A 519-nucleotide genomic window follows, 5' to 3' on the forward strand; every position below is an offset into this window, starting at 1 on the left:
ATTTTCTAATTTAAACATTATTTCCATTATGAAAACAGAGGTATTAAAACAATTTCTTTTCCTATCATAAAACTTCACTTGAACATAGTTTTCAATTAGATAATATTTGAAACAATTGAATTTCTGAATGCAAATCAAAATATTGTATTCATTTTGATGCCATTTCTGATTGAAGTGGGCTTCTCACAAAATGATCATGATATCTTCATTTCTGTAATTACCCATTAAGCCCTTCTCTCTCTACTGGTTATAAAACTATAATTGGGCATTTTTATTATTTATGTATTTATTTATTTTTTATTTTTTAGGCGAGGCAACTCTTGGTTGACCTCACAGATTGCAAGGACCTTGTCGGCTTACAATCCTTTAGTTTTTACGCCTACAGCATCTGGTCTTCCTAGGTGGTCTCCCATCCAAGTACTAACCAGGCCCAACCCTGCTTAGCTTCCTAGATCAGAAGGGATCGGGCTTGTTAAGGGTAGCATGGCTGTAGATTAACTGAGCATTTTTAATATCCGC

General features: G+C 34.1%; 1 pseudogene; it reads right to left on the minus strand.

The window, feature by feature from the left end:
• Nucleotides 1-376: 376 nt before the first annotated feature.
• LOC120608020 (uncharacterized) lies at nucleotides 377-495 on the minus strand (annotated as a pseudogene).
• Nucleotides 496-519: the final 24 nt, after the last annotated feature.

The sequence above is a fragment of the Pteropus medius genome, unplaced genomic scaffold (genome assembly GCF_902729225.1).
Source record: "Pteropus medius unplaced genomic scaffold, Ma_sr-lr_union100, whole genome shotgun sequence".
Lineage (NCBI taxonomy): Eukaryota > Metazoa > Chordata > Mammalia > Chiroptera > Pteropodidae > Pteropus > Pteropus medius.